This window comes from Arachis hypogaea, chromosome 20 (genome assembly GCF_003086295.3).
Source record: "Arachis hypogaea cultivar Tifrunner chromosome 20, arahy.Tifrunner.gnm2.J5K5, whole genome shotgun sequence".
Lineage (NCBI taxonomy): Eukaryota > Viridiplantae > Streptophyta > Magnoliopsida > Fabales > Fabaceae > Arachis > Arachis hypogaea.
In genome coordinates this window covers 61,575,313-61,590,486 of record NC_092055.1, presented here as the reverse complement: position 1 = coordinate 61,590,486, position 15,174 = coordinate 61,575,313, and the positions used below count along the sequence as shown (strand labels likewise).

Sequence of the window (15,174 nt, the reverse complement as noted above, 5' to 3'; positions counted from 1 at the left end):
TCGGTTCCTTTTTTTTACTTAATAAAGCAGAAAAGCAGAGGAAGGTTGAAGAAGGAGAGGGGGAGGGGACGAAGGGTTGCGGTTGAAAGGATGGGGTAAGGGTTGCGGTTGAAAAGATGGGGTAAGGGTCGTGGATGTGAGGCTTTAAGTGAGAAGGAGGAGGGGTTATGTGTAATTGCTATATAGAATATAGAGACAGAGGAAAGGGGAGAGTATTTGTGGTAAGAAGTGTTATGGAAGGAGGGGCTGAAGTGATATGTTTTATGGGTAGAGGAGGGAAGGAAGGGTGCTATATATAGTGGAGTGGGGGGGGGTAACGGATTGGGTCTTGTGAGGGGAGGTCATGGATGGGGTCTTGGTCAAGGGTGCAGGGGCTTGGGAAGGGGAATATGTGGGGAAAGGGTATAGGGAATAGAAGTAGGGGTGTGGAGTCAGGAAGGGGCATGGGCTTCGGTCAAAGGTTATAGGGAATGGGGGGTCACGGGTGGTATAGGGGCTTGGGGAATATCTAGGGAATGAAATAAAAAAGGGGTGGAATCAGGAGGGGGTTGGAGACCAAATCCAAAAGATTTGGTGCAGGAGTGTTTAATTGAATTGGAGATTTGTGCAAAATCTATAAGCTGGCACCAAACTTGGAGAGATTGAAGTTTGGCACCGTGGGCTCAGAAGCGAATCACTCCTCCAGGCACCAAACTTGGTGCTGCTCAAGTTTGGCGCCACCCTCTCTTTTTTTGTCATAGCTTTTCCACACCAGACGCCCTTGGAGCCAAGTTTGGCATCCCCCTGGCAGATTGAAGAGGCCCTTTAATCCCTAATGGTGGCTCCAAACTTGGAAGAGCTGGAGTTTGGCGCCACCCTCTTCCCCTTTTTCTCTTGGATACGTCGCTTCCAACGCCAAACTTGGAATTAAGCTTTGGCGCCAAGGTGGTCAAGAATTCTTTTAAGTGTACCGGTTCCTGTTTTGAATATTCTGCATGATCAAAACACACATAAAACAAAGGAAAAACAGTAGAAACTCAAAAAAAATCAAATAAATAACAAAACCAAAACCACAAAAATTAGACGAAGGATACGAAAATATCGGGTTACCTCCCGACAAGTGCTTCTTTAACGTCACTAGCTTGATGGTCAGTTCTGCTAGTTCAGCAGATGAGTGGACCTCTGGTGATCAAACTCGCCTCCAAGATAGTGCTTCAACCTCTGGCCATTAACTGTAAATTTTCTGTCAGAATTCTCTTCCTGAATCTCCACATGACCATACGGTGAAGCTCTAGTTACCACAAATGGTCATGACCACCGGGACTTCAGCTTCCCGAGAAAGAGTTTGAGCCTTGAATTGAACAGAAGCACTTTCTGACCTGGGTCAAAGACTTTGATGGCAATCTTTTTGTCATGCCATATCTTAGTCCTTTCCTTATAGAGCTTGGCATTCTCATTGGCTGAATATCTGAATTCATCAAGCTCATTCAACTGAAGCATCCTCTTAATTCTTGTAGCCTAAGCATCAAAGTTCAGATACTTGATTGCCCAGTAAGCTTTATGCTCCAGCTTTACCGTGGTGCAGAATTTAAAGTCCACAAACTAACCGACAAGTGCACTGGGTCGTACCAAGTAGTACCTCAGGTGAATGAGGGTCAATCCCACAAGGATTGATGGATTAAGCAACAATGATTGAGTGATTGGCTTAGTCAGGCAAACAAAAAATGGTGTATTGAAATTGAATTGCATTAAACAGTAAATCAGAGAATCAGAAAAGCAGGCAGTAAACAAGTAGTGAATAATATATGCAGAAACAGTTAAGGCTTCAGAGTTATCTATTTTTTGGATTGACTTTTCTTAATAACTATTTTAATCATGCAAGATTCAATTCATGGCAAACTATATGTGACTAAACCCAAATTTCTTAGACCTTTTTAGTCTCCGCTAACCTTCATCAACCGCAAATTCCTTGGTAACTTTAATCCAATTAGAGGGTAAAGTTCAATTCTAGTTATATGCCACAAAAACCCTAATTACCCAAATATAAGAGGATTATATGTCATGTATCTCGTTAAGTCAAGATAATTAGTGATTTAGGAGAATATGTTTTCAATCTGTTATTCAATTAATAGGCTTTTCCAAGTTATACAAGAACTCAATTAGAAGATGGGTCATACTTCCGTTCCACCCAAATTCATAAAATAAAGAACGAAAACAATTCTTGAAATAGAAATCAGTACATGAATTAAAATAGAAAAATAATAGTATTAATCCATACAATAGACAGAGCTCCTAACCTTAACAATGGAGGTTTAGTTGCTCATGGTTCAGAGAGAAAACTAGGATTAAGTAAAACTGTAAATTGCGGAATAAGGTAGAAGAGAAGAGAAGAGGAGCCCAAAGAGCTGATTCTTTTCCCTTTTATATCTAATCCTAACTAATGTAAAATATATTTCCTAAAACTAAATAATATATTTTCCTAATTATAAAAATAATAAAAGTTTAAATTAAAACTTAATAATTGATCCGTGCAGGCCTTTGGACGAAAGGGGTACCACCCTTGTAGCTAGGTGTGGCGCCAAACTTGGGTGGATCCATGTTTGGCTTGGAGGTGACAGAGTGTTCCTTGGGAGTTCCTTGGGTTGGCGCCAAACTTGGAGTAATCCAAGTTTGGTGTGGAGTGACGCGTGCAACCTTCCTTTGGGGTATTTGTGCTGGCACCAAACTTGATCTTACTCAAGTTTGGCGTGGAGGAGGCCGAATGTAACCCTTTGGAGAAGTCTTGGTGGTGCCAAACTTGAGTTTCCTCAAGTTTGGCGTGGAGATGGCAGACTTGCTTTCTTGGAACTTCTTATTGTGGCGCCAAACTTGAATAATGTGAAGTTTGGTGTGGAAGTGGCAGTGCTAAATTCTTCATTCTTTCTTAGTTGCAACTCTGTCAAATTCGTCCAAAATGCTACCTGAAATAAATAGAATTGCACAAAACTCAAAGTAGCATTCATAGTGGTTAAAATAGATTAAATCTTGATTAAACTTAGCAATTCAAATGCAAATTCACTAGGAAAAGATAGGAAAGATGCTCACGTATCACAACACCAAACTTGAATTGTTGCTTGTCCTCAGGCAACCAGAATTAGTACATGATTAAGATGGGAATTTTCATGAGAAATGAAAGTTCAGTTATGCTCACGTCTTTTCTTAAAGTGGGGTTTATCTGTTGTAATTCTGAACAGTTTTGGCATCTCACTCTCCTTTGAACTAGAGAAATGTCATTGTCATTCAGAATTAGAATCCGGATCAAATTATGAATTCTCTATTCTTTATACTTCAGTTTAATCCTTGAACACATCAGATATCTTTTAATTCTATTTTTATTTAGTGCTTTGCACATTGAGCCTAGCCATAGCTTTAAATGTTTTGTCTCAAGGGTTAATTGACACAAAACACCACAATCACTTAACTGGGGAACTCTCTTGAAGTTTTGATTTTTTTCTTTTCAGTTATTCCCAGACAGTGGTGCTCAAAGCCTTTGGCATACTCTGCTAAATGCACTTGGTCTCGACTCTAAGTGTTTGTCCCAAGGGTTACTTGACACAAAAAAACACAAGCATAAGACTAGGAAAACAACTGTTTGAGCTTTTAATCATGTCTGACCTCCATAGTCATTGATGCTCAGAGCCTTGGACCTTGCTTTTTATTCTTCCCTTGCTGTTTCTTTTGCTTTAGGGATTAACTTTCATTAATTTCAGAAAATTCATAATGATTCTCTAAATTCCTTTTTCTTATACATCAACATCCCTTGATTCAAATTCAAATATGCACGGTTCATGTAACGCAATCAGAATCACAAGGAATACTACCACATTTAAGAAATTAAGACTACTCTTTATTATAAACTCTTTTTCTTCATCCATTTCTTTTGATTTCAAGCTCAGTGAGCAATACATAAGACACCTTTCAGAATTAAAATCAAATAACAAAATAAATAGTAAATTAAACTAAAACCTAGGAATTAAGATAACAAAATACCATGCAATAATAAAAAATAGCAGAAAATAGGAACCTAATCATAAAAATAGAAAAATAATTTGGAAAGTGAAAAGGAACAGAGGCGGTAGATGAGGTGCGAAAAGCCCAACATGGCATTCAGAATGGTGCTAGTGGCGACATGATAGATCTACTGGCCAATGACATACTCCATATCAACCAGGTCTTCTCTCATAATGCAGTGAATCAGAATGGCTCGGTCCACAGTGCATTCGGACCGGTTACTTGTGGGTATAATAGACCAACAGATAAAGTGGAGCCATCCTCTAGCTAGAGGAGTCAAGTTACTGCTCTAAAGATGGGTCGGTCTCCTGATGTAACGTGATATTCTTATGCCGGTTAGAAATTAGCAATGAATCCAATTGTGAGTATAGTCTAACCAACACGCAAATATCGCATCAAACAATTCTAAAATCTATGACCGAGAGTATTGATCCCGGGTCGTTCTCCCTAGGAATTGCCTTAGAGTGCACATCATTGATTAGGAAGTCTTTTATGGTTTTATGAGATGGTGCAAGAGTTCAAACTAACAAAAGTAAACAACAATTAATTGAGATAAAAGCCTTGGCTAAGGGGAAGTATTGGAAGTTCCATAATTATAGTTGCCTTCAATTGTGATAAGAGTTGATTATTGCTTCACTTAGTTAACCCCCTAATAATGGAGGAAAGTCAAGTGAGAGTAACTAACTTGAGTCACAAGTCCTAGTCTCACCCTAGGGAAGTCTAGCTTTAGTGCACTCCAAGTCAATTAGCAATTCTCAATTCCTAATCAACAATTGATATCCACTACTCAAGTGTCTCCAATAACTCAACCCCTAAGCCAAGTAAGAGAGATCTACTCCATAGCTAGGTTTGTCATTATCACAAATAATTGGTAGGCAATCATAGAAGACATGATGTAATTGAGAGAAAAGAATTGAATTAAAGCTATCTAATCCAAGCAATCATCAACAATCAAGCAGTTGAATGAAATTCCTCAATTCATTAATCAAAATTCAAAGTAACAAAGTCACAAATCTAGATCCAAGAGATAGAATAAAAAAAACACTAATTGAGAGTAGAAGAAGAGTACATCTACAACTTTTATCAAAGTAAAAGTGACTTAGCAATGGATCTCACCAAGAAATCAAAGGAGAATTGCAATGGAGGAAGTGCAATCCTAGAGAGAAGTTGGAGTTTCTCTCTCTAAAAACAAAATGTAACTAACTACAAAAATATATAGAATTATGACTAATTGTCCTAACCCTCCTAATCCTTGGTCTTCTTAAGCTTTTCCCTCTAAAATTCTGATCCAAAACAGGGCCTAGGACTCCTTGAAATCGCTGGTCATGTTTTTCTCTTAAGAAATCACGTGCGCTCATTGGCGCGTATGCGCACAGTACACGTACATGCATCTGGGGCTTTTTCGCAACCTACGCGCAGGCGTGCAGTGCACGCGCGCATCAAAGGAACTATGGTCCAGCCATATAAGCACACCGGCTTCTCGTCTCGGCTCCATCTAGCCGGCTCTGGGGGTGCACTTCCGCGCGGACGCGTACAGTCCGCGTGCGCGCACATGCCCAAGTTTCAACACTTTGATTTATTCCATGCTCCTTCCATTCATGCATGCTTCCTTCACTCCTCTCAGCCATTTTTGCCCTATGACTTCTAAAACCACTTAACAAATGGATCAAGGCATCGAATGGTAATAGAGGAGGATTACAATATATAATTTTTTATGCAAAAGAAGCATGTTTTCATCTATGTGGCAAAGTAGGGGAAGGAACAGAAAATCATGCAGTTTTATATGAATAAGTGTGGAAGATCATTGATAAAACCCTTAAATCTATACATGATAAACCCTAAAAACGAGGTTTATCAACCTCCCCACACTTAAAGTATAGCATGTCCTCATGCTAAAGAAAAGCAAAAGATCAAAGGATCACAAGAGAGTGAGACTCCTGGGATGTAATTTACCTACATGAATGTAACTAGGGTGCATGCTACTATCTATTTGATCAAGAGCAATTCAATCTTCCTAGAACACATGTGTATGCACATAGGGCATGATGATGGACAATGTATGAACTCTACCAATTCTAGTCATCAAAGTGAAATATGCATAGCTTGCATGAAGAACGCTCGCGAGAGCCGGGAACAAGGAATTGAGCTTCGAACCCCTCACCGGAAATGTTTGCACTCTATTCACTCGGTGTATAGGGTTGATCACTCAATCCTCCCCTACTTCATGCTCTTCCAAAATTTGTTCTTCCTCTAACAATCACTAATTGTTCTATGCATGCATACACATATCATGAGGTCTTTCCTTAGGTTGTAATGGGGTTAGGGTTAAGGTAGGGTTATATATTTGGCTAAGTGGGCTAAAAATTGAATCATTTGATTAACTTAAGCTCCCCACCTAACTTATATAACATCCTATACAATTATGTACTAACCTAACTACCTATTCCTCACTCTTTCACATACTCATGCATTTACTTTTGATCGTCGTACATATGCATTGATTTGTCTTTAGGTCTTACTTTGGGGCATTTTGTCCCCTTTTATTGCTTCTCTTTTTTCTTTCTTTTTCTATATATATATATATATATATATATATATATATTTTTCTTTTCTTTTCTTTTCTTTTCTCTTCTTTTTTTTTCTCTTTTTTTTTCTACATATATTTTTTTTCATTTTTTTTTCAACTATATACAAGAACATCAATGCATAAGGTCTATTCATTTAATCAACACATGAGTATTGGTGCACGGAATTGTGATCTCAGGCAACGGCCCCAGAAACTCTGTACGCACGTCTTAATAAATCGTTTTTCATTCACAACTTCGATACAACTAACCAGCAAGTGCACTGGGTCATCCAAGTAATAAACCTTATGTGAGTAAGGGTCGATCCCACGGAGATTGTCGGTATGAAGCAAGCTATGGTCATCTTGTAAATCTCAGTCAGGCAGATAATACTTGATTATGGATTTTTTGAAATTAAATAATAAATAGACAGAAAATAAAGATAGAAACACTTATGTATGTCATTGGTGAGAATTTCAGATAAGTGTATAGAGATGCTTTCGTTCCTTTGAACCTCTGCTTTCCTGCTGTCTTCATCCAATCAGTCTTACTCCTTTCCATAGCTGGCTTTATGTAAGGACATCACCGTTGTCAATGGCTACTTTTTATCCTCTCTGGAAAATGGTCCGACGCGCTGTCACTGCATGGCTAATCGTCTGGAGGCATCACCCTTGTCAATGGCTGCATCCCATCCTCTTGTGAAAATGGTCCAAATGCTCTGTCACAGCACGGCTAATCATCTGAGGTTCTCGATCATACTGGAATAGGATTCACCCTCCTTTTGCGTCTGTCACTACGCCCAGCACTCGCGAGTTTGAAGGTCGTCACAGTCATTCAATCCCAGAGTCCTACTCGAAATACCATAGACAAGGTTTAGACTTTCCGGATTCTCATGAATGCCGCCATCAATCTAGCTTATACCATGAAGATTCTGATTAAGAGATCCAAGAGATACTCATTCAATCTAAGGTAGAACGGAAGTGGTTGTCAGGCACGCGTTCATAGGGAATGATGATGATTGTCACGTTCATCACATTCAGGTTGAAGTGCGAATGAATATCTTAGAAGCGGAATAAGTTGAATTGAATAGAAAAACAGTAGTACTTTGCATTAATCTTTGAGGAACAGCAGAGCTCCACACCTTAATCTATGGAGTGCAGAAACTCTACCGTATGAAAATACATAAGTGATAATGGTCCAGGCATGGCCGAATGGCCAGCCCCCATGAAAGTCTAAGATAGCATAAAACTGATCAAAGATGTCAAATACAATAGTAAAAAGTCCTATTTATACTAAACTAGTTACTAGGGTTTACAGAAGTAAGTAATTGATGTATAAATCCACTTCTGGGGCCCACTTGGGGTGTGCTTGGGCTGACCTTGAATGTTACACGTGCAGAGGCTCTTTCTGGAGTTGAACGCCAGGTTGTAACATATTTCTGGCATGTAACTTTGGTTTGTGACGTGTTTTTGGCGTTTAACTCCAGACAGCAGCATAGAACTGGCGTTCAACGCCCTTTTACGTCATCTAAACTTGGTCAAAGTATGGACTATTATACATTTCTGGAAAGCCCTGGATGTCGACTTTCCAACGCAATTGGAAGCGCACCATTTTGAGTTCTGTAGCTCCAGAAAATCCACTTTGAGTGCAGGGAGGTCAGAATCCAACAGCATCAGCAGTCCTTCTTCAACATCTGAATCTGATTTTTGCTCAAGTCCCACAATTTCAGCCAGAAAATACCTGAAATCACAGAAAAACACACAAACTCATAGTAAAGTCTAGAAATGGGAATTTAACATAAAAACTAATGAAAACATCCCTAAAAGTAACTAGATTTTACTAAAAACATACTAAAAACAATGCCAAAAAGCGTATAAATTATCCGCTCATCACAACACCAAACTTAAATTGTCGCTTGTCCCCAAGCAACTGAAAATCAAATAGGATAAAAAGAAGAGAATATACTATAAATTCCAAACTATCAATGAAACATAGCTCCAATTAAATGATCGGGACTTGTAGCGTTTTGCCTCTTGAATAGTTTTGGCATCTCACTTTATCCATTGAAGTTCAGAATGATTGGCATCTATAGGAACTCAGAGTTCAGATAGTGTTATTGACTTTCCTAGTTCAGTATGATGATTCTTGAACACAGCTACTTTATGAGTCTTGGCCGTGGCCCTAAGCACTTTGTTTTCCAGTATTACCACCGGATACATAAATGCCACAGACACATAATTGGGTGAACCTTTTCAGATTGTGACTCAGCTTTGCTAAAGTCCCCAATTAGAGGTGTCCAGGGTTCTTAAGCACACTCTTCTTTTGCTTTGGACCTTGACTTTAACTGCTCAGTCTCAAGTTTCCACTTGACACCTTCACGCCACAAGCACATGGTTAGGGACAGCTTGGTTTAGCCGCTTAGGCCAGTATTTTATTCCTTTAGGCCCTCCTATCCACTCATGCTCAAAGCCTTGAGATCCTTTTTATTACCCTTGCCTTTTGGTTTTAAGGGTTATTGGCTTTTTGCTCTTGCCTCTTGGTTTTAAGAGCTTTTGGCTTTTTCTGCTTGCTTTTTCTTTTTCTTTCTATTTTATTTTTTTTCGCTATTATTTTTTTTTCTGCAAGCTTTGTTCTTTGCTACTTTTTCTTGCTTCAAGAATCAATTTTATGATTTTTCAGATTATCAAATAACATGTCTCCTTATCATCATTCTTTCAAGAGCCAACATATTTAACATTCTTAAACAACAACTTCAAAAGACATATGCACTGTTCAAGCATTCATTCAGAAAACAAGAAGCATTGTCACCACATCAATATAATTAAACTAAGTTCAAGGATAAATTTGAAACTCATGTACTTCTTGTTCTTTTGAATTAAAACAGTTTTCATTTAAGAGAGGTGATGGATTCATAGGACATTCATAACTTTAAGAAAAGTTACTAAATACTAATGATCATGTAATGAAGACACAAACATGGATAAGCACTTAACATAGAGAAAACGAAAAACAGAGAATGTAAGAATAAGGAATGAGTCCACCTTAGTGATGGTAGCGTTTCCTTCTTGAGGAACCAATGATGTCCTTGAGCTCTTCTATGTCTCTTCCTTGTCTTTGTTGCTCCTCCCTCATTGCTTTTTGATCTTCTCTAATTTCATGAAGGATGATGGAGTGCTCTTGATGTTCCACCCTTAATTTTCCCATGTTGGAACTTAATTCTCCTAGGGAGGTGTTGATTTTCTCCCAATAGTTTTGTGGAGGAAAATGCATTTGAGGCATCTCCGGGATCTCATGGTGATGAGCTTCATGCGTCTCTTGAGATCTATGAATGGGCTCTCTTGCTTGCTCCATCCTTTTCTTAGTGATGGGCTTCTCTTCCTCAATGGGAATGTCTCCTTCTATGAAAGCTCCAGCTGAGTAACATAGATGGCAAATAAGATGAGGAAAAGCTAGCCTTGCCCCAGGAGAGGGCTTTTCGGCTATTTTGTAGAGTTCAAGGGAGATGACTTCATGAGCTTCTACTTCTTCTCCAATCATGATGCTATGAATCATGATGGCCCGATCCACAGTAACTTCAGATCGGTTGCTAATGGGGATGATGGAGCGTTGGATGAACTCCAACCATCCTCTAGCCACAGGCTTGAGGTCCAGTCTTCTTAATTGAACCGGCTTGCCTTTGGAGTCAATCTTCCATTGAGCTCCTTCCACACATATGTCCATGAGGACTTGGTTCAACCTTTGATTAAAGTTGACCCTTCTAGTGTAGGGGCGTGCATCTCCTTGCATCATAGGCAAGTTAAACGCCAACCTCACATTTTCCGGACTAAAATCTAAGTATTTCCCCCAAACCATTGTAATATAATTCTTTGGGTTTGGGTTCTTACTTTGATCATGGTTCCTAGTGATCCATGCATTGGCATAGAACTCTTGAACCATTAGGATGCCGACTTGTTGGATGGGGTTTGTTAGAACTTCCCAACCTTTTCTTTGGATTTCATGTCGGATCTCTGGATACTCATTTCTCTTGAGTTTGAAAGGGACCTCGGGGATCACCTTTTTCTTTGCCACAACATCATAGAAGTGGTCTTGATGAGCTTTGGAGATGAATCTTTTCATCTCCCATGACTCGGAAATGGAAGCTTTTGTCTTCCCTTTCCCTTTTCTAGAGGATTCTCCGGTCTTAGGTGCCATCAATGGTAATGGAAAAATAAAAAGCTTATGCTTTTACCACACCAAACTTAGAATATTGCTCACCCTCGAGCAAGAGAAAAAAGAATAGATGAAGAAGAAGAAGAAATGGAGGAGAGGGAGAGAGATATGTTTCGGCCAAGAAGGGGAAGAGAGGGTTGTGTTGTGTGAAAATGAGGAAGAATGGAGGGCTATATATAGGGAAGGGAGGGGGGTTAGGTTCGGCCATAAGGGTGGGTTTTGGGTGGGAAAATGATTTTGAATTTTGAAGGTAGGTGGAGTTTATGAGGTAGGTTTATGGGGAAGAGTGGATGGATGTGAGTGGTGAAGTGGTGATAGGGAAGAGAGATTGAGGTGATTGGTAAAGAGTTTTGGGGAAGAGTGTTTATGGGATTGTGTGAAAGAGGGGTGAGAAGAAGTGAGTGGAGGTAGGTAGGGATCCTGTGGGGTCCACAGATCCTGAGGTGTTCAAGGATTTACAACCTTGCACCAAATTAGGCATGCAAAATGCCCTTGCACACAACTCTGGGCGTTCAGCGCCAGATTGGTTCTTGTTCTGGGCGTTGAACGCCCATTTGTTGCCCATTTCTGGCGTTGAACGCCAGAACCATGCTTGTTCTGGGCGTTCAGCGCCAGCTCTTCTCCAGGGTGCAATTCTGGCGTTCAAACGCCCAAATGCTGCCCATTTTGGGCGTTCAGAACCAGAACCATGCTCTGTTCTGGCGTTGAACACCAGCCAGATGCTTCTTACTGGCGTTTAAACGCCAGTGAGATCTTCCTCCAGGGTGTGATTTTTCTTCTGCTATTTTTGATTCCGTTCTCAATTTTTTTAATTTATTTTGTGACTCCACATGATCATGTACCTATAAAGACATATAACTAATAAAAATATAATTAAATAAAAATTGGGTTGCCCCCCAACAAGCGTTTCTTTAATGTCAATAGCTTGACAGTGGGCTCTCATGGAGCCTCACAGATGTTCAGAGCATTGTTGAGACTTCCCAACACCAAACTTAGAGTTTGGATATAGGAGTTCAACACCAAACTTAGAGTTTGGTTGTGGCCTCCCAACACCAAACTTAAAGTTTGACTGTGGGGGCTCTGGTTGACTCTGCAGTGAGAGAAGCTTTTTATGCTTCTTCTCCATGTTTACAGAAGGATGACCTCGAGTTTTAAACACAAGGGAGTCCTCATTCAATTGAAGGACTAGTTCACCTCTGTCAACATCAATCACAGCTCTTGCTGTGGCTAGGAAGGGTCTTCCAAGGATGATGGATTCATCATCATTCTTTCCAGTATCCAGGACTATGAAATCAGCAGAGATGTAAAGGCCTTCAACCTTTACTAACACATCCTCTACTTGTCCATAAGCCTATTTTCTTGAATTGTCTACCATCTCTAATGAGATTTTAGCAGCTTGCACCCCATAGATTCCCAGTTTCTCTATTACAGAGAGGGGCATGAGGTTTATCCCTTACCCAAGGTCACACAGAGCCTTTTCAAAGATCATGGTGCCAATGGTACAAGGTATTAGGAACTTCCTAGGATCCTGTTTCTTCTGAGGCAATGTCAGTTGATCCAGATCACTTAGTTCATTAGTGAACAAGGGAGGTTCATCTTCCCAAGTCTCAACACCAAATAATTTGGCACTCAGCTTCATGATTGCACCAAGGTACTTGGTAACTTACTCTTCAGTAACATCCTCATTCTCTTCAGAAGAGGAATACTCATCAGAGCTCATGAATGGCATAAGGAGGTTCAATGGAATCTCTATGGTCTCTAGATGAGTCTCAGATTCCTTTTGTTCCTCAGAGGGAAGCTCCTTATTAATCATTGGACATCCCAGGAGGTCTTCCTCCTTGGGATTCACATCCTCTCCCTCCCTTACAGGTTCGGCCATGGTAATTAATTCGATGGCCTTGCACTCTCCTTTTGAATTCTCTTCTGTATTGCTTGGGAGAGTACTAGGAGGGATTTCAGTGATCCTTTTACTCAGCTGGCCCACTTGTGCCTCTAAATTTCTAATGGATGACCTTGTTTCATTCATAAAACTCACAGTGGTCTTAGATAGATCAGAGACTAAGTTTGCTAAATTAGAGGTATTTTGTTCAGAGTTCTCTGTCTGTTGCTGAGTGGATGATGGAAAAGCTTTACTATTGTTAAACCTATTTCTTCCACCATTATTAAAGCCTTGTTGAGGCTTTTGTTGATTCTTCCATGAGAGATTTGGGTGATTTCTCCATGAGGGATTATAGGTGTTTCCATATGGTTCACCCATGTAATTCACCTCCGCTATTGCAAGGTTTTCAGGATCATAAGCTTCTTCTCCAGAAGATGCCTCTTGAGTACTGTTGGATGCAGCTTGCATTCCATTCAGACTCTGAGAAATCATATTGACTTGCTGAGTCAATATTTTATTCTGAGCAAATATAGCATTCAGAGTATCAATTTCAAGAACTCCCTTCTTCATAGGCGTCCCATTATCCACAGGATTCCTTTCAGAAGTGTACATGAACTGGTTATTAGCAACCATGTCAATGAGTTCTTGAACTTCTGCAGGCGTTTTCTTTAGGTGAATGGATCCACTTGCAGAAGTATCCAATGACATCTTAGCTAATTCAGACAGACCATCATAGAATATATCCAGGATGGTCCATTCTGAAAGCATGTCAGAAGGACACTTTTTGGTCAGTTCTTTGTATCTCTCCCAAGCTTCATAGACGGATTCACCTTCTTTCTGTCTGAAGGTTTGAACATCTACTCTAAGCTTACTCAACTTTTGAGGAGGAAAGAACTTGGCTAAGAAAGCCTTGACCAGCTTATCCCAAGAGTTCAGGCTATCCTTAGGTTGAGAGTCCAACCATATTCTAGCTCTGTCTCTTACAACAAAGGGGAAAAGCATGAGCCTGTAGACTTCAGGATCTACTCTATTAGTCTTAACAGTATCACAGATCTGTAAGAATTCAGTTAAGAACTTAAAGGGATCTTCAGATGGAAGTCCATGAAACTTGCAGTTCTGCTGCATCAGAGAAACTAATTGAGGTTTCAGCTCAAAGTTGTTTGCTCCAATGGTGAAATGGAGATGCTTCTTCCATGTAAATTGGAATTAGGTGCAGTAAAGTCACCAAGCATCCTCCTTGCATTATTATTATTTTCGACTGCCATCTCCTCTTCCTGTTCGAAAATTTCTGAAAGGTGCTTGCTGGATTGTTGTAATTTAGCTTCTCTTAGTTTCTTCTTCAGAGTCCTTTTAGGTTCTGGATCCGCTTCAACAAGAGTGTTCTTGTCCTTGCTCCTGCTCATATGAAAAAGAGGGACAGAAAAATAATAATAGGGGTTCTTTTTACCACAGTATAGAGGTCCCTGTATGAGTAGAAGAAAAGAAGAAGAAAAAATTCAAACACAGATGGAAGAGGGGGTTCGAATTTGGGTGAGATGAAGTGTTAGTAGATGAATAAATAAATAGAAGGAGATAAGAGAGAGAGAGAATTTTCAAAAATAATTTTTGAAAAAGAGTTAGTGATTTTCGAAAATAGTTTTTGAAAAAGGTTAGTAATTTTTTGAAAATTAAAATCAAAAATTAAAATAATCAGTTAATTAAAAAGAAATTTTGAAAACGAGGGAAGATATTTTCGAAAATTAGAGAGAGGGGGAGTTAGTTAGGTAGTTTTGAAAAAGATAAGAAACAAACAAAAAGTTAGTTAGTTAGTTGAAACAAATTTGAAAATCAATTTTGAAAAGATAAGAAGATAAGAAGTTAGAAAAGATAATTTAAAATCAAATTTTTGAAAAAGATATGATTTTGAAAGAGATAAGATAGAAAGATATTTTTGAAAAGATATGATTGAAATTAGTTTTGAAAAAGATTTGATTTTTAAAATCACAATTAATGACTTGATTCACAAGAAATCACAAAATATGATTCTAGAACTTAAAGTTTGAATCTTTCTTAACAAGCAAGTAACAAACTTGAAATTTTTGAATCAAAACATTAATTTATGATGTTATTTTTGAAAATTATGTGATAAAATTAACAAAAAGATTTTTGAAAAATATTTTTAAAATTTCCGAAAATAACTAAGAAAAATGAAAAAGATTTGATTTTTGAAAAAGATTTTGAAAAAGAAAAGATTTTTAAATTGAAAATTTGATTTGACTCACAAGAAACAACTAAATTTTAAAAAATTTTGAAAAAGTCAACTCAAATTTTCGAATTTATGAGAAGAAAAAGGAGAAGATATATATTTTTTTTTTATTTTTGAATTTTTAATGATGAGAGAGAAGAACATGAAAATGATGCAATGCATGAAGATTTTTAGATTAAAACAATGAATTCATGCAAGAATGCTATGAATGTCAAGATGAACACTAAGAACACTTTGAAAATCATGAT

The 15,174-nt window shown here is 38.7% G+C and overlaps 1 non-coding gene across 1 annotated transcript; it reads left to right on the top strand.

The window, feature by feature from the left end:
- Positions 1-13,443: 13,443 nt before the first annotated feature.
- Positions 13,444-13,551, top strand: LOC112788581 (small nucleolar RNA R71). The gene has a single exon (XR_003195941.1). It is a non-coding gene; the product is annotated as a small nucleolar RNA R71 (small nucleolar RNA).
- The last annotated feature ends 1,623 nt before the right edge of the window (positions 13,552-15,174 follow it).